Genomic DNA, 23934 nt, shown 5'->3' on the forward strand with positions numbered 1-23934 from the left:
CTGATCCTTTCGCACCATACCATCCCCGACTGCTTCCCCACACCTCTGTCTAGGTAATCAGTCACCACCTCCCATTATTTCCTCCTCCATCTGCTTTGTAAATCTTAATTCCATTCTCCTCACTGATTTACTATTCTCCATAGAATTCCTTGTGACTTTCTTGGAGGTAGGGCTCTCTTCCCTTTAAGAAAGGAAATATTTATGTATATATACACACACACTGTATATATATACACACACACTGTGTATATATATATATACACACACTGTATATATATATACACACACACACACACACACACACACATATATATATATATATATATATATATATATATATGGTGTGCAGTGTCTATATGTAGACATAGACTATGTGTACAGTGATGTGATCATGGAGTGCGGTGATGTGATCATGACTCACTGCAACCTTGACCTCCTGGGCTCAAATCCTCTTTCTGCCTCAGCCTCCTGAGCGGCTGGGACCACAGGATTGTGCCACCATGTATGGCTAATTTTTATAAAGTTTTCTTTTTTTTTTTTTTTTTTTGTGGAGATGATGGGGTCTCCCTGTGTTGCCCAGGCTGGTCTCGAACTCCTGGGTTCAAGCAGTCTTCTCACATTGGCCTCCAAAAATGGTGGGATTGTAGGCATGAGTCACTGTGCCCAGTCCCAGGAAACATGTTTTACTTCTTATGCCCCCTGTCAGTGTTCCACAAAGCCCTGGGTAGGAATTTGGTAAATGCAGGTATTTGATTAATTTCCCCTTCCTATTGTTTATCTTCACAGTCATGTGTCCCTTTCTTCTGTCATTCATTCAACCATTCATTCATTCATTCATTCATTCAGCAAACACTCATTGAGCTTCACACTCAGGCAAGGAATTGACAACACTAATACTATTACTAGTTCTCTCTAGAAACTCACCAGCAGGAAATAAAAGTATTCCCAAGGAGAAAGCCTTGGGAATTAACGTTTTTTTGCACAAAAAATGTTTATTGAGCACTGACTGTGGCACTTTGCTTTTTAGTGATGAACAAGATGGACATAGCCCCAGCCTTGGTGGAGCTTAAAACCTCACAGGTGTTAGATAGGTATGAGATAAATAATTCTACGAGCCATAAAAGTTATAAAAGGGAGAATGCAACAGCACAACAAAAAGGTTTTCATTTCTGAGATGGCGAGAGCCTCCCTAAAGAAATTGTATCTAAACCTATGTTGAGAAATTGAGTATAGCTTAGTTAAACATGTATATGTTGGGGGCAGGAGGCAGAGTGTTCACATTAGAGTGGATGCAGAAAGATAGCCCCACGATGTCACGGGCATGGGTTCTTGACATACGCATACAAGCTCATCTGTGTGGAAGTGTTAGCAACACAGGCAACCGTATGGGCAGCAACTCCAAGTCCTCTCAAATTGAGAAACTTAAAATTCTATCCAAGTCCGGCAATGTGCGCTTTCATGCATCTTTAGTTTGTGGGTTGGTTTAGTTTGTTAATTAAGCTTATGGAACAAAAGTGTTCTTTCTCCTCCAAACTTTCAAAGGATATACTCTAGGGCTCGAGGAGGGGGAACAGAGCTGATTATGTTAGTCCTCTTGTTTGTGTTTTTCTTCCCATTTAAGAATATATGTTTGAAGGTACAGTCCTAAAATTCTTGATTTGGATAGCAGACGCTTGTAATGAGAGAGGAATTAGCAGAAAATCACACCCACTTCAGTAAATCTTCACCCCTTAAGGCAGCCTGGTGCTCTTCCTGTGTTGGCCTATGGAAGTCACCGTCTGGCCTGGGAGGATTGATGGCTTCAATTTCACCCCTTTCTAAATAGTGTTTATGAAGATCCCTTTCTTCAGGTCAGACTAGAGATTGCACCTACAAATAATATTGTAATTGGACCACTTGGTTTTCATCTTGGATTTGAGGTATTTGAAATGAACATGACATTGAAGCAAATGAAGGGGTGTGAGAAGTGTTAGCAATTCTCCAGACAGGGAAATTTTCTTTTCATTCCGTCTCCAAGATGTTAAACTGAAATCCTCAGTTAACCGCAGCAGGGGCAAGTGCCTGGGTTGAAAATATCTTGATCCTTGTATTCTTAATTCATCACCTGAGAAGTCCTTGGATCAGGTACATAAAACCAGAAGAGAGATCTCACTGGGGATTTCATAGATGGTGGATATTTAAATTTGCAAAACGTTATTGAGAAATATGAGATGTGTCAGCCATCTCCTGTGCTAACATTTTTTCCAAGTCAATTACTTTGTGGATGTTTGAGATGGGGGCACACTGGAAAGAAAGAAAGACAGGAGGAACCAAATTATTTATAATTATGATATGTGTTGGCGGTACGGGGGCTGCCTTCTGAGACACAAATGGATGACAAAGAATAAGTTATCTCTTTATAGATAGAATGTGGCAATAATTGCATTGTCTCTGGATTCAAAAAGTCATAATCTATTAATTTGATGGATATCAAAAAGCTATAATCCATCAATCAGGTGTCAGAAGAAAGAGTATGTCAAAGCTTTGAAGCATGGCATTTAGAATACCCCTAGATTCCTTTATTTTTATTCTAATAGTAATAGGAAGGAAGGATACAAACATTCTTGGCATAGTTAGGGAATGGATATCATTTTAGCTGTCTTAACAATTTTGCAACTTAAAAGTAGTATTGGATAAGGGCGCCGTATTGAAAAAATGTGTAAAAGACACACTACAGTGAATTAGAGGGAGATAATTTCATCCTAAGATTTCTCTGACATTAACCATTGTGGCATCACTTTCTTGGTTTAAATGTGAAATAGAACCTGAGATTATTTTTTCATAAATTTATCTGGCCCATCTATTATTTCTCTATATTATATGGCTATATCCTTGAAACATACCAATGGGCACTGAAGAAAATGTTCTAGTCTATCAATGGAGTGTCAAACTGATGGAAGGAGGAAATTGGAGATGTCACACAGTAAAAACAGAGCTTTTCCAGGACCCAGTAAACTTGCCATTACCAAGGAATGAAGGTGTTCTCCTCCGGTAGGAAAATAATTTGACTCCTTGGCCCAACAGAGTTTCAAAGCTGCATGAAGTCACATTTGCCTCATTACAATTCCTTTGGTTACAGATGCTTTTCTAAGCACTTCAGAAAATGTATGCAAAAATATTTTTTGGTGCAGAGGCCACCAAACCCATTGGACTCACCTTCCTGCGTTTGGCAAGCAAAGCAAAAGAACCTTCTGGGTTCCCTTCCTGCCTTTCCTGCTGAGATCAAGCTGAAGAGGGAATTTTTCTGTATATCCAGTTCAGCCTCTGTGACCTCTGTAACTCAAACACCTTGTTTAAAAAGTAGACTTTGGCCGGGCGCGGTGGCTCAAGCCTGTAATCCCAGCACTTTGGGAGGCCGAGACGGGCGGATCACAAGGTCAGGAGATCGAGACCATCCTGGCTAACCCGGTGAAACCCCGTCTCTACTAAAAAATACAAAAAACTAGCCGGGCGAGGTGGCGGGCGCCTGTAGTCCCAGCTACTCAGGAGGCTGAGGCAGGAGAATGGAGTGAACCTGGGAGGCGGAGCTTGCAGTGAGCTGAAATCCGGCCACTGCACTCCAGCCTGGGTGACAGAGCGAGACTCCGTCTCAAAAAAAAAAAAAAAAAAAAAATAGTAGACTTAAGGAGTTCAGAAGCCAAAAGAAATGGGTATTGCTGTTTCTGCGCTACGCTGTTCTGAACCTAGACCATATCCTTGGGAGACCAGAGCAGTTGTAAGCAGCAGACTGGCCCTTTTCTGCCTCCCTGTGAACCTGACTCCCTGGAGGCTATGCTCAAACTCACTTCCCTGTTTTATTGTTCAAAGGACAGGGAAGAAACGAGGGAGAAAAGATTGAGTAAGCACCCAGTCTGTGCCTGGCAACATTCTAGGTGCTTTGCATGTGAAAATTTATTTTATTTTCATAACGATCTCATCCATGTCCATGGATTCAACTTTTTATCTACCTGACCACCAAAAATTCACATATTTAGTCTTTCGGTTTAGTCATCTTGGTGCTCCAGAACTGTATACCCACTGTCTCCTTGACACTCTTCTTACATGTCTCAAAGGCACCTTGGATTCCACGTTTTCCAATTCAATGTGTGATCTTCACTCCCAAACCTCAAGGCTTTCTACTGTTCCCTACCTCAGTCTGTGGCACCATTCTCCATCCAGTTTTTCCCCTTTCTCATAGTCAATTAAAATTCTATTGATTTTGTCTCCTAAATATCTCAGTAGGAATCCATCCACTTCTTTCCCTCTCCATTGCCAGCATCCTAATCTGAGCCACTATCATTTTTTTTTTTTTTTGCCTTGAATATCAATCTGCTCTCCCAGCTGGTCACAGCACAATCACTCTTACCTTCTTCCAATCTGCTCTCTTCTCCCCAACCAGAATGATTCTTTGAAAGCTTCGATATGATGCATATGATAACGTCATTCGTTTGCTCAAAATTCTTCAGTGGCTTGCCATTGGCTTTTTTTTATGAAATAAAAAACAAAACCCTGGACATGAGCTATAAGACCTTGCATGAGATGCACTTTCTGAGACCAGCCCCTTCGGTCTCCTCTCATGCCACTCTGCACTTTAAACTCCAACCACCCCAGTCGCTGTTTACTTGCAGAGACTATCGTGCACAAAGGTATTTACACAGTTTTGTTTTGGGATTTATTTATTTATTTATTTATTTGGAGATAGAGTCTCACTGTGTCACCCAGGCTGGAGTGCAGTGGCCCGATCTCCGCTCACTGCAACCACCGCCTCCCAGGTTCAAGCAATTCTCCTGCCTCAGCCTCCCAAGTAGCTGGGACTACAGGCACCTGCCACCACACCCAGCTAATTTTTGTATTTTTACTAGAGATGGGGTTTCACCATGTTGGTCGGGATGGTCTTCATCTCTTGACCTCGTGATCCACCTGCGTTGGTCTCCCAAAGTGGTGGGATTATAGGTGTCAGCCACTGCACCCGGCCTATGCAGTTTTTATGCATATTGCTCTCGCTACAGAGAAAGGTAATGCGAACTCATTCATCCTTTGGATTTCAGCTCTATTGCCACTTCTTTGGGAAACGTCAACCCTCAGTCTAGATCATATGCCCCTCTTATTCTCTCTTCTGTTACATTCCTCTTCTTCCTAGCCCAGATGATCACAATTTCCATTTTTTTGGGGGGAACATGTGATTAGTGTATTCTCCCTACTAAGACTCAAAGCTACACAAGGGAAAGAACTCTTTTGCTTTTGTGTTTTTGGTTTTTAACTCATTATGAAATCCCTACTGCTGAGCACAATGCTGAACACCTTTGAAGTAATTAATGAATAATGACTAAATTAATGATGCGTAGATGAGGCAGATAGAATTAGGTTCTTTCAACAGAGGAAATCAGAGCTCATTCTAACTTAAGGGTTTAGAAGTGTCAAAGGCAGAACTCTGACCCGGGTCTCCAGATTCACAAAACACAATACACTATAAAGTCTACAATTGTACTGAGAGGCATTTTTTAAAGGTTCCTCTCATCTCACTAAACGAACACAAATGTTTTCAGTTCTACAATCTACCTTCCCTCCCCCCAAAATTTTTCCTCTTCTATTTTAACTGCCTTGTTGGTTTCAGTGGGTCCTGGTTAAGCCTTTCTTTAAGTTTCTAATCAAACTAATCCAAGCGAACTTGGTTTCTGACCTTGCTGTTACATATTTGCCATCTCTAAATGATTGATATCTGCTTGATCCCTGTTGGAAAAGTGTCTGAAAATATGATCCAGAAAATCTATAGTTGCAAATCTAGCATAATTTTAATGAGTCGTGGTCAGAATAGTAAGAAGCATTGCACGGAAGGCTTGCATAAAAAATACTCATCTTCTGTCATCTTCACCATTTACACTGGCCTCCCCAAGTCCCCTTGCAAGGTATCTCGTATTGGAAACTTTCTCTTCCTGTAAGAATGTTGTGGCCAAACATGCTGTGCAGTGGATGGGAGGATGACTTATATTTTCATCTCAGGATAGTTCATAGGTCTAGGACCAGAAATAAACTAGGATAAATCTAAATATTGCTTTTCTTAATGTTGGTTTAAAATGCAAATGCATGGTATGCAGAAAATACTTGTTTTTGGCTCTGAAAGCTCAATTTTTACTACATGATTGCCCCAGTGGAAGTACTTTTTGCAAGGTATAAGAATGTTCTGTTTGTTTCTCTGTCTTCAATCTAGAATGTTCACTTCTTAAGGGCAAGAAATAGGTTATGTTTACCTTCTTATCTCTGGAGACGTGTATAATCCTAGCTAGTCCTAAGTACTCAAAACTTTTCTTGAATGAAACAAAGCCTTCTCAGGATGAGGAGGCCTGTCAGAAGCTTGAGTGACTGGTAAGGAGGGTGATTCTCTGCTTCTGATTTACTGAGAAATATTTGAATCTTTCCTTGAGACTAAGGATATATACCTACTTCTGTGCAAAATAGGTGGCATGGCTGGCCCTTGAAGAGTGCACAGTTTAAGGAGACAGTAATGGGTACAGTCATCTCCTTAAAGATCTGGGCCACTCTGTTCCTGAAAAGAGTGAGAAGTTTCTCTCTTAGGTTGTCTATGTCTTAGAGCCTGTTATTCACAGCAAAGTATTTATAAAACAAAACAACTCTTTCATCATCCCTGACATACCCTGCCCTCAGCCTAGAAAGAAAAGTCCAATAACTGGGACTGTGTGATTCCAGGAAATAGAACAGAAGGATAGGGCCAATTCAACAGGTAAGGAAGACAGCACACTCAAGGGAGCAGACTCCAGTTGATTACTGCTGTGGGCTGCTGAGGCACACTCCTCCCAAGACCCCCTAATAACAGCCATAGAAAGTGCCTCAGAAATGTCTGTCTCTAGGACACGGTTCCCATTATCCATGGATCAAAGCTTGCCTGAGGAATGCCCACTCCTTTGCTTTCCCAAACAGTGCAAGCGTGAGTCATCCTGCAGGTTCTTTTGGGCATTCCATTCTAAGGAGTCTGAGAAGCTCCAAGATAGAATGCAGGAATAGGGAGTATAACTGAAGCCAGGTGGTGTCTGATCACATACCTGGAAACCTGGTTGTTATATCCATGGCTGGGTAGCAGGAAGCAAGAAGTGTCCAACATAATCTAGTTTAGCTATGGACTTTCAAAGTCGTTTACAAAGATTTGCTTCCTACTAAAATGGCTTGTGAGCATGGAAGGCTTAAACATTAGCAGAGCAGGTAGAAAATTAAGGCCTGGTAAGATGCCAAATGGTGGAAACTGAAGCAGAAGATAGTCCTCTGGACAAAGTCAGCATAATCTAGTACATATGAACTCAGGCTCCTGCATCAGACTCCCCTGGTTTTGGAATCTGTATCTTTTGCTTCCTAGTGGAATCTGAGGATATTATTTCATCAGCCTTGGTTATGTATTCCTCATCAGATAAAAAGGGACGTTAATGCCAACCTCATACTATTTAGATTTTGGATCATTTACAGTGAGAATGTGTTCATCTGTTACCTGTGTAATTGAACATAATAATACTGTGCTTGAACAGATTTCAAAAATGGATTTGGATCTGATTTTAAAACATTTGAAACAGATGTGGAACACATTTTTAAAGAAGGTTGTCATAAGGTTGTCAGGATCATTAAACAGCATGTGTATGAACCCAGAGTAAACCTTCAGTATATCGTGATCTTCTTGATGGTGGTGAAGAAGGAGGAGAAGGAAGACCATCACCATAACATGGGGGTCTTCTTTGGAATGGAGGGTCCAGGATCTATGTGGAATTTCCTTGTCCCCATATACTCTCATCCCTCCACTGGGGAAGGGAGAGTTGGTGCCAATATTCCAGCGCAGGTCATTGTTGTCTCAGCATCTGGGAAGAATCTGGGCCTGCAGGAAGGACTCCTGGACAGTGCCATGAGAAGCTGATAAAGACCAAGAGAAGGGAATGTGGGGCCTGGTCTAATGGGGGTTACTGTCATAGCTGGCATTTACTGAATACATCCTACACGTGGCTCTCTTCTAAGTACTTTCTGCATATCGTGTGTTAGACACCAAGAGTCGAGGCATCCTCATTCACATTCTACACATCATGAAACTGAGACTTGTAGAGGTTAAGTAGTTTGGCCCTTGTCACAGTGCCAGGAGGCGCAGGTCTAAGATTTGAATCCAGGAAGTGTGATTCTTCTCGCAATTGCTCTCTGGTTGAGATCTGGTCTGGGAAGTGGGGCTAACACAGAAGTGTGGATAGGACAGATTATTTCTGAGCTCCAAAGTTATGAATATATATACTACAAAATATGCTTCAGTGACTGAGTGAGACATAGATGGGTTACTCTATCCCTGGTCATTATATTACTCCCCATCCCAGCATGCATGACAGAAAGGCACATGCAAGCTGGAATAATTTGAATGACGTTTAATAGACTATTTACAAAAATGTTGGAAGATTTGGGTGGAAAACTAACAAAGGAACTTTCTGTACTTGAGGCCTGTCAATAGCGGGAAACTATTAATACTTCTAGGCCTGAAAGGGCAAGGAGAAGGGGGCCAGTGGAACCTGGAGACAGAAGGCTGGTGGAGAGAACTGCCTAACCTGGGTCACGGCCATGCAGCGAGGGAGCTGGAGAGAAGAAGACACCTTAAACTCACTTGCTCAGTAGCTCCCATGAGCCAAACCTAGTGGAAAGTCAGAGAAGAAAGTGAGAAGAGAAGGGAGCCCAAAAATAAGACAGGACTGCCTACAAAGGCCAGTGTCTCAGAGCACAAATGAGGATGCAGATGAGAGCAGGGCTGTTCTGGCATGGCAAAGGGGCTTGTCATGTCTGTCACCAACCTGCAAAGAGATATTCTTGGGAAGACTCTGTGGTGTCCGAAAGATTAAAAGGAAAATACATCCACGTGATAAAATATTATTCAGCCAGAACAAGGAATGAAGTGTTCGTACATGCAACAACGTGGATTAACCTTGAAAACCTGATGCCGGTGGCAATGACCCCATACCGTATGGTTCCATTTAGATGCAATGTCCAGAATAGGCAATTCCATGGGCACAGGAAGTAGATTCGTGCTTGCCAGGGGAGTGTGGGAGGAGGGAATGGGAAGTGGCTGCTACTGGGTATAGGATTTCCATTTGGGGAGGTGGAAACGTTCTGAAACTAGATAATGGTGATGGTTGCACAGCATAGAGAGTGCTCCAGATGTTATTAATGGCCAATTTTATGTTATGGTTGTTTTATCACAATTAAATAAGCAAATACATAAATAAGAAATAATTTTTCTCTTACAATGTTTGTTTGCCTCTTACTCATTTTCTGAGCTAGTCACTAAAACACATCTGACACTTTCTTGCTTAACCTGGCGGGAGCAGCAGCGGATGCTCCTGGTGCCCCTGTTGTCCTCCCTCACCTTTCTGCCAGCTCAACTTCCAGTAGCCAGCGCCTGCATATGTTTCTCTGCCTGAGGGCTCTCTCCGGCTGCCAGCTACCAAAGCCCGTGTCTGTGCACAGCAGTGCCAGAGAATTACCGGGTCCCAGGAGCAGCACTCAGGTGAGGACTGACAGGCATCAATGTGTAAACACCAGCTTTCCTGCCCTCCAGGTGGGGTCTGGAGCTCCGTGTGTCTTGCCGGCTCCCAGAGGCCCCAGCCCGGTTGAGCTCTGGTTGCCTGAAGCAGTTCCCAGGCTCAGTGCTCTTGACTGTGCCATCCCCTCTCCTCTCATTTCCCCTCTTCCCTCCTGGTTTCTCCTTCACCTTCCAAATCAGGCGGGGCTCTCAAAACCTTGGCTCAGGATTTATAATAACTATGGAGTAACAATAGATAACATATATTGCATTTTTATTATTAAAATATGTATGAGAAGAGATGGGCTTGTGTTCATTTTGCCTCTCTTGTTCCCAGTGATAAGACTGCCTTCATGCATCAGGCAAATAACTATAATTGGTTCCTGGACATTAGCATAAACAGAATCCCATAGGGAAAGTGCTAGAAGTGCAGATTCCCAGGCCCCACCCGTCGACATGCTGATTCCATCTGTCTAGGTGTGGGCCATGGAATCTGTATTTATCAAGCTCTTCTGGTTCTTCTAATGCAGAATAGAATAGAAAGTTTCCATTGAAAAACACTGGACACTGGCATGATGAGAAACAGAGGAGAGGCCACCTATTAGAGGCACGCACCGGCTTCTGGTCAGCATTTCAACAAATGTCATCCCTCAAGTTCTGCAGGGAGAAATACTTCATTACATGTATACATTTACTTTCTCTTAAACTGATGGGATCCATATCCAAGTACGAAAGTTAATTTCTGTATTTAATAATCATTAAGTAAAGAGAGAGTGAAATATCTACACTATGTAATTACATAAAACATGCTTCTGGCAATATTTGCCCCCTTGGAAATTCAAATAGGAAGTCTCCAAGGAGCAAGGTTGTATTCTTGGAGGTGGACACAAAGTAATTGAGCTTGGCTAATGGAGATAATTAATTAGGAAACGGATGTGCTTGCTTCTGAGAAAAATATTGGAAGGATCTTCTAAGAAGGCCTAGCCCTCTGCTCTTGTAATTTTCAGAAGTCTGTGCCACCCTGAGGGCTGGTGCTTCTCCTGAGCCATGACCCAGCCACACTTAGGAATTAAGGGAGCGGAAGACACACAGCCATTGCCCACAGTTCAGCCTGATCCTAAGAATGCCAGGGCACTGGGAACACACTGTCTGCAGGAAGCAGCTCTGAATTAGACCTTGGGTTCAAGTTCCAGCCCCGACTTATCAGCTTTCAGAACTTAGCCAAGTTATTCAGTTTCCATGGAGCTTAGTGTTCTCATCTTAAAACTAGGAGTTGTAATAGCAGAAACAGTCATCAGTATCCAGTGAAACAATGCTCTTCAGGAAAATAAGTCGTAGATAAGAAGATATCGCCCTGGTGTGGTCTTACTAAACCTTCCCTGTCTCAGCCTGGGGTCTTGTTTATTGCACCTGGGTTACCTATTTGACCTTTTCTGTCCAGGTTTGACCTGCAGGAACCTAGTATTTTGGTCTAATCTTTCTAGCTTGTGTGCTTGTCATCCCCCAACTCCCCGCTCTTTGGTTCCAGATGCTAGCCTGTTCTTGCCTTGTATATCTGACTTGCTGGGCTCACTCTTGCTGCTGCAAAGTGGCCATGCCATGAATCTTCCATAGCCCGATGCAATGTCACCCTAGTGATAGGGAAGGACGGCCCTATGGTGAGAGACTGCATTCAGACCATTGAGCTTTCTCGTCCCTAATTATATCACACCAGAAACAGCTAGACCAAAGAGTCAAGCACACAAATACAGTTGGACCAGAAGGACCAGCAGCTCTCAAGGGGCAGGAGAATAAGGAATCATGTGAGCATTCATGGATTGAGGAATGCATCCATTATTCAAGCAAGTTAGTAGAGATAATTAATTAGGAAATGGATGTCTGACTGTCTTATTCACCAAGCTATCCACACCATCTCCTCAGTCCATACTTTCTGAATGAGGGAGAAACTGAGACTCAAGCCAAGAAGGCAGAGACTTGATGTGGATATTTTTACTATTTTTGCTTTCTGGTGATGGTAGATATTATATTACATATTATTAGGTTATGGTACCAGATGGTTTTGTTTTCTATGTTGGCAAAAATCGTGTGCTTCTTATCCTTTCACAGAACTAATAAAACCATGACACATTAACCTTTGACTTTTCTAGTCTCCCCTTTTATGAAATCTGCTCTAAGCAGTTAGATGGGGAGTGCCTTTTCTCCTGTATACCCCTTCCCAAGGACTATTTATATTGAGGAAACCAAATGATCAAGGAAGAATTAATGAATAGCTGTGATCAAAGTAACCAGACAGGGAGTTAGAGGTTCAGTCCTACTTGGGGAAAATGGTCCAATGATGACAAAAAGGCCCAGGTTTTGATACCTGAAGACATCCCTGGATTTCAGGGATTAGAGGCAGATCCCTAGAGCTCAGATCTAGGATTCAGAACAAAACAGTGACTGTGAGAGTAAACCATGGTGTCTGACGTAAGGGTTCCCATGATTTATCCCTTGAGTGCCAGCTATGAATGTCTTTGGGTCATCAGTCCCTTAGATAATATCATGTGTGTACACCTGGGATAGCAAGTAGGTTTTGTTTTGTGGGTCAACTCTCATGAAGAGGATGCCTACGTCTCTGTGGTGAGTAAGATTCTGGAGCCCATCAGGAAAGTATGCTGCAGTCAATTAGTGATGTCTGCCATGTACACGGGTAAAGTTATGTCATACATACCACAAACTCACCATCTCAGCATAATAGACCATGAAGTCAGGATCTGGGGAGCTACCTTAATGTATGAGGACTGTTTCCAAAATATTTCTGAAAAACATTGATACTAGATCCTACCTGGAGTCTCTACTGGTTCCATAGCAGGGAACTGTTTACAATTGCTTTTGACCCTTTTCCCAAATGATTGAGTGCTTTGGCATAAACAGGTCAGGTACAGAAAGCAGACATTTGAGAATTAGCCTCTGCAAACATGACTTGTAGGCATAGCATGAGCCCACTCAGAATTCAGTTCTGCTTTCTTAAGGCCACAGCCGCCTCCTGAGAGTTGAGAAGGATCAGGGTAGAGGACAAATAACCTGGGTGTTCTTTGAGGGAAAAACAAATCACATTTAAGTAGTTGCTTGAAAATGAGTAAATTCAACTATTTAATATGTAGTATTCTTGGAGGTGGGAAATTTAGCCAAGGTGGGCACAACTTGAGACAGTGTTTGCCATGGAGCAACATGTGTGTCTGGCCGGTAAACCCGCAGGTAACTCAGTGCACAGCCATTGCCAGGCAAGGCCTTTCTGGGAGAAATGATCCCATGAGGGGAAAAATATGCTTCAGTGTTGTTGAGAGATTATCTTAATCTGTTTGAGCTGCTATATAAAAAAAATACCACAGACTGGGTGGCTTAAAAACAATGAATGCTTATTTCACAGTTCTGGAGGCTAGGAGGTTCAAGATCAAGGTGCCGGCAGATTTTGTATCTGGTGAGGTCCTGCTTCCTTGCCATCTAGCCATGTCCTCACATGGCAGAACGGGTGAGGGATCTGGACGGAGCCTCTTTCATAGGGCGCTAATCCCATTTATAATGGCTCATCCTCATGACCTTATCACCTCCCAAAAGCCCTGCCTCCTAACACTATCATCTTGGGGGTTAGAATTTTAACTTATGGATGTTGGGGGGAATAAATCTTTAGCCTGTAGCAAAGATAGTGAGATCATGTGTATGTGATTAAGTGACATCTGGAGAAAGAATTTTTAGCTGTCAAGAAAGATGTGTTTGTGCTTGTGTATGGGTGTGCACTTGCACATGTGTGGATGTGTGTGCATGCACGTGTTCTGTGTGTGTGCTTTGTACACAAGGCAGACTTTGCAGTCTGCGAGGGAGCCAGCAGGTGTTCAACCCCACCTGGCTCAGGCAGCTTTCGCTTCAGTTGGCTTTTATCTCTTCCTGTGTGCCCTCAGCCCTGTGTACCAGGAAGAGGTTTAACCAAGTCTAGAATGTTCCACTCTGCCTAGATGCCACCTCAGAGGTCTTAAAACAGAACATTTGTTTTAAGCAGACACAATCCTCTTTTTGATATGTGGTTTTCAGGTGCTCCCTTCAGGAATGGCTGCCACCCACATATCACGATGCCCCTAGTGGTTAAATCATGATGAGCAGGCACAGAGAGCTGACAATTAGGGTAGGAAAGAGTAGCATATTTCTTTTCTGCGTTATCCCTAGTGAATTGCAATTTTTTCTCCTAACTGCAAGTAGAAATGATAATGACCCTTAGCGCCACTTCCACACCCTTCTCAGAAATTCAGGTAATGCATCCTCATCTTAATTATCAACATAGAGGGTTATCATTTGCAGAGAACATGTGTTTTGTGTTTGTGGGGTCTGGAGAGAGTGACCATACAATTTCTAATTCAAAGCAGGATACCCTTGAAAGTAAATCAGGACTTTCCTGTTCCAACTAGAATATGAAGTCACCTTAGCAGGGGTAGATCTGTGAACTCATCTCCTCCTGGTTCTGCGGAGAACTATGAGAGAATAGAACACGATCACCAATTAGGATCGATACACTTATAAATACAGAGGGTCTTAGCGTCCATTTGGGTGCCAGCATCCCTTGTGTGATTGGTTACTGGTGTGGACAGAGATTATATGGGAGAGGAACTGAAGAATGCAGGCTCAGCTTTTCCCAGAGGCAACAGTGCGATGCGTGGGTCAGAGAATGTGCCAGAGAAAAACCAGGCCAGTCATTCACTGACTATGGCAGCAGAGTCCGGTATTTAACCACTCTGGCCTTCAACTTTTCAACTCTAAAAATGAGAATATTCCTTTCCTCAAATGATTATTGTTATGATTCCCTGTGATAACGTGCATGAAAGATTTTAGCACAGGCCTTTGTTCCTTCTGTTGACAACCCAGAATGTTGCTTGATGCACAGGGGAAATAGAGTGATCGAGAAGAGCCGTCATAAATGAGGGTTGATTTTGAGTAATTATATTGGGTATTATCAATACCCATGACCATAACACACCTCCCATGTGGAATAACACAGGGAACAGGACTTCTTACTCAAGCTATGTCAGGAGAATTCTTCCTTGGATCTCTCTTACAGAGACAAAATTATCTATTTTTCATCAAAATGCTCTAAACGAGAGCTCAACATTTGTAAGCTCTTGCTTAATTCAGTAAAGATATTGTATATGGGAAATCCACTGCTTCTCTCTCTTCGTAGATATAGGAATCTGCCTCAGACATTGTACAAATGGAGAGAGAGGGGAACGGAACCGAGTCTTATGCATTACATTTAGAATTTCAAGGGTACAGGTCATCTGTTTACCTAGGTGGAGAGGCCAAGTCCTCTTTCATGGTAGCTTTGAAGCTGGTATCAGGGAAAGGTCAGTGCCTGTGAACAGTGAGATGCAAGGAGTGTAAAGGAGGAGGCAGGGTTTAGCACAAGGAGTAACTAAATCTTAGCTTGTGGATACTGGGTGGTGGTGGGGTTACTATTCCAAATTTATAACAAGATGTAAGTGGTATCAGCAGGAGGCCAAGTTTACTGGTCTATGTGGGGATATTAGTCTGTTCTCAAGCTGCTAATAAAGACATACCTGAGGCAGGGTAATTTATAAAGGCAAGCAGTTTAATGGACTCACAGTTCCACATGGCTGGGGAGGCCTCACAATCATGGCAGAAGGTGAAGGAGGAGTAAAGTCACATCTCGCATGGTGACAGGCAAGAGAGAGCATGTACAGGGGAACTCTCATTTATAAAACCATCAGATCTTGTGAGACTTACTCACTATCACAAGAATAGCATGGGAAAACCCTGCCCCCATGATTCAGTTACCTCCTATCCACTTCCTCCCACTACAAGTGGGAATTATTATAATTCAAGATGAAATTTGGTTGGAGACACAGAGCCAAACCATATCAGTGGGATAAAGAGATCATTTGGAATCTGGTTGCCTTCCATCCTGATCTCATTCTATCAAAATTGGTAGATCCTAACATGGTGACCCAGTGAGTGCCTCTTTTCAAACTGACTGTCCTCAGAGTAGGAGCAGAGCCAGGGCAAACTGTCAGGGATATGCTAAGTAAGGAGTTTCCTGGCAGGCACCCCCTTGGACTCAGACATGCTTGGGACTGGGTTCGTAGGACAACTTTTCCTGTTCATTGCCACACTGAAACACTGCAGTGACAGATGGAGGCCCTCAGTGATCACAGATCTATGTGGCAGCAATGGTTCAAGTGCAAAAATGACAACAGTGTTTGTGATTTTACCTTTGTGTGAAGCTGGGTTACTGGGGTTTCTGTCCTAGAATCTCTAAAGCAAGTAACCACAGGGTAGTTGCTTGGCTCTTGCCTCAAGTGAACCAGCCAAGTGATCTTCTTGTCCAACACTGGTATAGCTTGGCAGCAACTGCTACTTCCAGACTGTATCCCGAATGCCCTGCTGGGCTCCGTGTTTATCTGGGAACATGGTTTCTGAGCCACAAATCCAAGCCCCTGAATACACAGAAGTACTAAGAAAGGCAAACCATATGCCCTAGGCTCACTTTTAAACCTCTTTGAGCTTCAGCTTCCTCAGCTGTAAAAAGGAAGCCATGATCACAGGCATGTTTATGTACTAAATCAAATAATGACACTCACAAGTTCAGCACTGGTCATTACCATTCAAGACTCTGAAGTCTAGCAAAGCAGAATTCATGTTCTCCGGTTGCATTTTCCATCAATGGAGACTCAGAAATATTTATTGAATAAAACGTCAACTATGACAACATAGTTTACAGAGTAATAGTGAAAACATCATTCATCTGATGACATGTTTCTTTTGAACCCTTTTGGGATGGTTCTGGTAGTATTTGTAACAAGAATTAAAGATCCGAGGATGATAAAGTGAATATTCATTCAATTATTCCTACCTTCATTTAAAAAATGTTTTCAATATTAAGTAATTTGTTGTTATTGTTGTTTATAAAGCAGTAAAATAAGGTAAGAAAAATGGAGAGGCCTGGGCTGGTGATTTGGTCACCAGACAGATTGAGAATGGAAAGAAAAGGAACCAGGATAACCATGTGGTCCATTTGCTTCTTGGAAAAGGAGCCAAATAGGAGCCAGAGAGGGGGCTTGGCCAGGCTTCCTGGTCACTGCCAGTGCTGAGACATTAAAGATCCAGGCCCCATTGAGAACCAGGGCACCTGGACTTGATCGTGCCAGAATGGTATGCCTCCATTTAAGAACTAGGTCATCTGTCTTTCATACCAGCTGTGTTCTTCATGCTGAGCGCAACAACATGTATAAAGTAATGAGTGTTTTTCTAGTAGGGTTAACATACTTATTCAGGTTTATTCTTCTAACTTGCCGGCATCCAAACTTTTTTTTTCCCCCAAGATAAAACCGGCCCGTCAAACTGTGCAGTTGATACTACTGGGTAGGATGCAGAAAATATCTGAATTAGAGATGGGCCCATACAGGTTCCAGTGGGAATGGCTTTCTCAGCAGGTATGAATCACTGCCACTAAAAATATATTCTGTAGATAAATTGTTAGTAAGTTATATTCATCTACTCTTACAGAAAGCCAGTGTTATCATTTGGGTCCATTATTAAGACCATCATTATCATAGTCAGTTTAGTAACCTCCTTTTGCATAACATTGGTTGTTTTGTTGGTTTTCAAGTCTCTTCCAAACTGAATCTCACAATCTAGATTTATTTTTGAGGCCACCTTGCCTGAAGGCTCGAGGATCACAGGAATGACTTCCGTCACTGCCCTATTTGTTCTACACTTGAAGATTGTTGTCTGGGATGTTGCTGCAAATGGCAAGTGTGTTTGATTCCCTAATGTTTAACATAAATCAAGATCATAGATATGCATAGCCCCCTCCCATTTCTTTAAAGCATCGTAAAGGGACTCCCGTCCTCAGAGCGCCAGGTCTCACATTTACATTCTAGACAAACTGGGCTGTCTGCTTCAAAGGGCAGATACCACAGGTTGGAGCAAACATAGCTTCTGAAGAAGATGTAATGCATTTCCGTCCCAATAAGTCGTTCCCGATTAAGATCTTCTCATGGCTGGGGGCAGTGGCTCACGCCTATAATCCCAGCACTTTTGTAGGCCAAGGTGGGTGGATCACTTGAGGTCAGGAGTCCGACACCAGCCTGACCAACATGGTGAAACGCCATCTCTACTAAAAAAAATTACAAAATTAGCCAGGCAGGCCGAGGTGGGCGGATCACGAGGTCGGGAGATTGAGACCATCCTAGCTAACGCGGTGAAGCCCCGTCTCTACTAAAAATACAAAAAAAATTAGCTGGACGCTGTGGCGGGTGCCTGTAGTCCCAGCTACTCCGGAGGCTGAGGCAGGAGAATGGCGTGAACCCAGGAGGTGGAGCTTGCAGTGAGCCGAGATCATGCCACTGCACTCCAGCCTGGGTGACAGAGTGAGACTCCGTCTCAAAAAAAAAAATTAAAAAAGAAAAACAACAACAACAACAAACCTTCTCATGACCTGGTGGGTGGCTGGGGTGGGGTCGGGGGGAAATAAATATGAAGAGGAATGGTGAGACAACCAGTGGGCATATACTGTGTAGACTTCCAGAAAGCTTTGGAAATGTGTCAACCCTAGAGCTTTGCTATTTTTAAATATTTAGTTGTATTTTAATGTTTAGCTATGAATGAAGAACTTGGCTTAGACGCAAAAATAACAAAATAATTAATATCCGAGAGTCATGTTCTCTGTGGAATAATCCTAGGGCTGGTCTTATTTTACATATTTATTAATGATCTAGAAGAGGAAGCACACAAGTTTGTAGATTAGCCTAAACTTTTCTGGATAGAAAATACACAGGACCCCAGCACAGCCTTGTGGGTAGAAGAGTTCACCCTGTAAGAATGAGCAAAGAGACACTTAGGAAAAAATGTGATCCCCCAAAGCCTTTCATATGGGTGACGGTTGTACACACAGTGATGAACCAGAGCTAATGTGCTTGGAAACCAAAATGCCCACCATTGTTGATGAATAGAAGAAACATGGTAGGTGTCCCTATGCATGTGTGCACATGCAGCACACCTGGCCTGGCACAACCTGCTCACACCTCTGGGAGTCACCCGGGTGTTGGCCGATGCAGCCTGGCCTTGGCTGAGCTGACTGTCAGCTCCGCACCTACCTGTCCCATCATGGACCAGAAGCAGAGCCAGGGATGAGGATGAATGCTGTAGTTGCATATGGCAGATAAACAGTCCTCTAGCTGGGAAGATAAAGGTTGACAGGAAAGCCAGCCAATGTCTATAAAGACACATAGGAAATAGGAGGATAGAGCCAGTGAAGGAGATGCAGAGAAAGACCTAGATTTTGGATTCATTTACACACTTAGCAAATATTTATCGGGCATCTATGCTGTACTAGGCACTGCACTGGGCTCAGAGATATAACAATCAGCCAAATGAACAAGGCTGGACCCTCAGAGACCCTTGTGGAGTTGTTACCTACAAGTGAGAAAAGGAAAACCAAAGTGTTGGTTAGTTAATTACTCACATCAGGTACTATACACCTCAGAGGCCACCTGCAATCAGTCTCCCTATACACCAATGGCTGCCAGTATCTTCCTACTTTGGGGAATTCTCAGCCAGTAGCAGCTTGCACAGCCTGAGCATGTGGCAGGTGGGACTTGATACAAAGTCCATACCCAGGAATAATCAAGCCATGGGGGTGAAAGTTGGGGAATGAGAGTCCCAGCCTCCCTGCCCTTTGGTGGGACAATTCTGAGGCCTCTGCCATCTTTCAGAAGTAACCCCTGCAGTCCCCTACTCATGAATGTACCCTTTACTGACATTTTCTCCTTCTCTGTCTCACTTACTACTTGGCGGGATTGTCTTCCAAATAAACTACCTGTATCCAGGTCCTTCTTATAGATCCACTCTGGGGAAAACCAAGCAAAGAAAATATATTATGAGCCTGTTCTACCACTGGGGATGGTGAGTCCAGAAGCTGACTGTGATAACCTTTCCTTGGGCTTCAGAAGAGGCTGATGGAGAGTTGAAGGGAGAAATCAGGAAAGATGGTCTCCCCTCAATATTCTGACATGGGCTAACAAGGAGGCACTGATTCTTAAATTGGGATATCAGATGATGCTGGACTAGCAGCAGCAACATCACCTGAGAACTTGCTGGAAATGCAAACCCTCAGTCTTCACCCAGACCTCACGAATCAGAAAAGCTGCCAACAACCTGTATTTTCACAAGCCATTCAGGAGATTCTGATATATGCCAAAAGTTAAGGAACACTGATGGAAAGCACATCTGTCTTCCCTTCAATTATGCTTTTCATAATCTGCAAATAGTTCCATCCCTGTTAAGGGATATGGCTGGACAATGAATTATCTGTGGCTTCATTAGAAAAGTACCTGAATTATACTGTGGACAGCAGAGTTATACTGAGGTGCTGAAGGGAAGTCAAATGCTTAGGAGTGTAAGCTGCAGGAAGAAATAGGCAGAAAAGCTAGGATAGTTTACCCAGCATGGTAACTTCTATGTTATTAGGCTCAAATGTTCACACTCTGCCTTTGAAATAAGTCATTAGAAATTATATTACTCTGTTCTCATCCTGCTTAATAAAGACATACCCGAGGCTGGGAAATTTATAAAGGAAAGAGGGTTAATTGACTCACAGTTCCATATGGCTGCGGAGGCTTCACAATCCTGGTGGAAGGCGAAAAAGGACCAAAGTCATGTCTTGCATGGCTGCAGGCAAGAGAGCTTGTGTAGAGGAACTCTCCTTTATAAAACCATTAGACCTCATGAGACTTATTCACTACCATGAGAATGACATGGGAAAGACCCACCCCCATGATTCATTTGCCTCTCACTGGTTCCCTCCCATGACCTGTGAGAATTACTGGAGCTACAGTTCAAGATGAGATTTGAATGGGAGCACAGCTTTCTCCCATTCAGAAACCTTCTGAGAGGATGCCTTGAACAAGTGATGTGGCAGTGTGGTCCTTAGCAATCAGAGGAGAGAGAACATGGGTCCTCTGTGAATGGAATTTTTATTCCTAGTTTCCGTGGAGCTGTGTGCATGAAAGACCTAGGTTCTCAGCAGCTGGAGGGAACCTGCACAGGCATTGGTTTTTAGCATATGGAGTAGGCAGCTTCTAAGTGACCCTGGTGATCCTCACTTCCTGGTCCTCACAGCCTTAGGTAATCCTCTTCCCTTGAGGAACTGGCTTCTAGCCAATAGAGTACCTCAACATTGAGGGAGGTGTCTTCTGTGATCATTTTGCAAAAGATTTTGACTTCCACCTTGTTAGATTCTCTCCCTTGGTGGCTTTGATAAAGCAAGTTGTCATTGTTGAGGAGGCCCATGTAGCAAGGAGCTCGGGGTGGCCTTCTACCAAGACCTCACCAGGAACTGGGAGTCTCAGTGCAACAGCCTCAAAGGAACTGAATCTGCTAATTATCATGCCATGGACTTTGAGATGAGACCCCAGACCTGGATGGTCCTTTGAAGCCTTTTGAAGCACCTTGAAGCAGAGAAAATAGCTAAGGCATGCCCAGTTTCCTGACTCAATTAACCCGTGGTTGAATAAGTATGTCTTTGTTTTAAGCCTCTTAGTTTGTGGCAAGGTAACTATTACATACATGAAAGTCTAGCCTTGGGTATCATCAGAGGACCTGCTAGCAGAATTCTTGTACATGATAACATAGTTGTGCAGGACATCTCAGTGCACCTCTTTGCTGAAAGCAGCATCCTCAGGAAGACCACTGCCAAGCTTGGGACCTAAACATTTAGGTCTAAACATTCGAGCTCTAAACATTTAGGTACTCACTCTCCGCTGTATTAATGTATGCTGCATAAAGGACCCCCATTTTCCTACATTAAACCCTCTATAAGAACCTCCAAGTAGACACTTACGCAAACATACCAAAATGCAGGACCACTTCCAAAAGATAAGTTGCTGTCAGTGAATCATTAATGAGCACTGCTGTGCACCTTCTCTCTCCTCTGATTGCTAAGGACCACACTGCCACATCACTTGTTCAAGGCATCCTCTCAGGAGGTTTCTGAATGGGAGAAAGCTGTGCTCCCATTCATTCTGATATTTATTTGAGCTATTGCCACTTGAGGCATATTTCATGGAACGATAGGAGTAGAACAAGACATTTATTTTACATTATTGATCCAAGGTGCCGTCAGAGTCATGAGTCCCAACTGAAATTCCAGTGAGCTCTTGGATTCTGCCATTCCTAGAAAACCTTATAACATTCTTGGTTCAAACTTCTCATCTGTGATTTCATGGGATACACCAAGGTACAGTGAAGGCCTGGATTAAAAGGATGTCATTTATTTGCTGCGTACGTGGCCCTGGGCAAGTAATTAAAACAAACTCTGAATTTCAATTTCCATATCTGGATAAAAATAAAACATATACTTAAACACTATCATCAAAAAAAATTCAGTGCCTGGCACTTAGTAGGTACTCAATAATTCTGTCTCCCTAATTAATTTACTCACCAGCATATAGAGCTATTTATGCAGAAAAGTTTATGTGACAACTACCAGTTATGGATACTTTTATAGAAAAGTGTCCATAGGAAATGGCTCAGCCTTCTGCCTTACAATAAAAAGTAATGTTTGGCTCCAAGTACATGAGATTGAACAGAGTTATTTGAGCTACTTATGATAAAATGTGACAGGCAGACTTTGGTATTTCACCACCCCAACTTTTTTTATGGACTGCTCACTATCACTGCAACATTCAGCACTTTTTTCTGTGTCAATGTGATAGACAATATTCATATTCTTCTTGGGTAATTGCCTTTTTAGCTGAATCAATGGCTTGCAGGCATGAGAAGGAGGCTGTTTTATCTCAACTTTATTTACCTTATGATTATGCTACGACTATTAAACTGAGTCTCCCCTCCCTCCCTTCCTCCTAGGTCCATTCCCAATCATCTTCTGAAACCTCTCTTAATACTAAGCATTTTTTGTGAATTTTCCCACTGCCATGCTTCACGTTACCAAAATATTTCCCTTTTCTGACAACATTCCAAATATAGATAAGGACCTACTGAATGAATGAACCAGGAGTATGATTCACCCAATCACTCATTCAAAAAATATTCTTTGAGGATTTACAGTGGAATAATCCTGAGACCCTGGGGATACAAGTGGGAGAGAGGAGGATGACTTTATTCCTATGTGTAAAGAGGATACAGCAGTGGTCTCTTCTAGAAAGGAGGACTGCCTATAAAGGATGTACCTTGGGTATTCTTACCGAGCATAACAAATGGAACTAACGAGTCAAGGAGAGAAGCATTCTCTGATTGTATGACCATGGAGCTAAGATTTGAAGGAAAACACATAATGGTGCCTGTGTGTGGGGAGGGTGGAGACAGGAGACAGTGGAGGTGCTAAGTATCCCAAGGCAGAGGAGGCAGCAGCGTGGGCAAAGTCCTGGCAGCTAGAGGAAGGGTAGCATGTTCTTGGTACTGGAAGCAGCTCAGCGGAAAGGATCCTGATGGGGGAAGCTGGTGGGCAGAGTCCAGACGCTGGGGGCCTTGTCAACCTAGCTGCACACTCTAGACTTTGTGCCTGGGGCAATGAGGAGGCCATGAAGCGTCAATGGGGAGGTACAGATTTAGAGTATCTCAAAGTCTCCCTCTGTGTGTTGTTTGGATCTTTCTGAATCCTCAGATGTAATATAAATTATTTGAAAGCAAAGACCAATTTGTCTGCTTCTAATTCTGGGTCTCTTACTCAGGACTTTGTCGCCCAGAAGGGGTTTAATAAATTCTCTTTAACTCTAGTTTCCACCAATTTTTCTCCCTTCGATGTGTTCCTGTATCTACCATTCATGGCAGGGTTAGCATGTGGCTCCAGTGGTGAGCAGGAAGGACTTCACCTCTTGTCTGTCTCTTAGCTTTGGTGTGTGCTGCTCCTAAAGTAGCTTTGGAGTTGGAGTTAAGAACAATCTCACAGCATTGTTGGGTTAAGTATTCTCTGTCTGGGTCCACTCAAGCTTCATATCAGTTTATTCAGGGACAGAAAGCTACTGTGCTGACCTTCAGTCAAAGCCCCCATCTGAATTCTTGCAAGAGGCATAATTGTTAGGTCATTAATTTATTCTCCATAGTGTTAGAACAGCAGGAGATTTGAACACAGGGGAATGATGCTATGCCATGCAGCCTGGTAGAATTGAGCTGAATAACTTTTAGATTTATAAGACAGCACATTTAATTTTTAACAGATTATGTACAAGACATTGAGTGACATTAAACGCAGAGTTAAATCAACCATAACCCATTTAAAGCAGCCTTGCAGATAAATGTCTCAAATCTACTAGCCTGCCAAATATATTCCTTATCTACACACATTTATCAATTATTTCCACAACACT

General features: G+C 42.9%; 1 protein-coding gene and 1 long non-coding RNA gene across 13 annotated transcripts in view; one reads left to right on the top strand and one right to left on the bottom strand.

The window, feature by feature from the left end:
- The window catches only part of CDH13 (cadherin 13), a 1167676-nt gene that overhangs the window by 45739 nt on the left and 1098003 nt on the right, over positions 1-23934 (top strand).
- LOC144338262 (uncharacterized) lies at positions 8409-15280 on the bottom strand. Its single transcript, XR_013412248.1, has 3 exons — positions 15193-15280; positions 14877-14942; positions 8409-14067 (listed from the first exon to the last, which is right to left on the bottom strand). It is a non-coding gene; the product is annotated as an uncharacterized LOC144338262 (long non-coding RNA).

The sequence above is a fragment of the Macaca mulatta genome, chromosome 20 (assembly GCF_049350105.2).
Source record: "Macaca mulatta isolate MMU2019108-1 chromosome 20, T2T-MMU8v2.0, whole genome shotgun sequence".
In the NCBI taxonomy this organism is placed as follows: domain Eukaryota; kingdom Metazoa; phylum Chordata; class Mammalia; order Primates; family Cercopithecidae; genus Macaca; species Macaca mulatta.